Raw genomic sequence first — 394 nt, 5'->3', positions numbered from 1 at the left:
TTTTGAACTCACTGTCGGTCCTGCCACGGCGAAGGAGGTCGTTCATGAACTCACTGTCTGTCCTGTCATGGCCAAGGAGGCCGTTCATGAACTCACCGTCTGTCCTGCCACGGTCATGGAGGCCGTCCTTGAATTCACTGCCTGTCATGTTACGGCCATGGAGGCCGTTCATGAACTCACTGTCAGTCCTTTCACGGCCAAGGAGGCAATTCAAGAACTCTCTGCTTGTTCGGTCACAGGCAAGTGGTCTGTCCATGTCTCTGCACCGCCATGGCTGCCTACTCCACCATGGCCCCCCGATCTGCCTGCTCCGCCATGGCCCCCCGATCGGCCTGCTCCGCCATGGCCCCCCGATCTGCCTGCTCCGCCATGGCTCCCCTCTCTGCCTGTTCCT

Source organism: Sinocyclocheilus grahami, unplaced genomic scaffold (assembly GCF_001515645.1).
Source record: "Sinocyclocheilus grahami isolate Dianchi unplaced genomic scaffold, SAMN03320097.WGS_v1.1 scaffold210.1, whole genome shotgun sequence".
In the NCBI taxonomy this organism is placed as follows: Eukaryota; Metazoa; Chordata; class Actinopteri; order Cypriniformes; family Cyprinidae; genus Sinocyclocheilus; species Sinocyclocheilus grahami.
The sequence above is the reverse complement of the archived record's forward strand: the minus strand, read 5'-3'. Positions refer to the sequence as shown.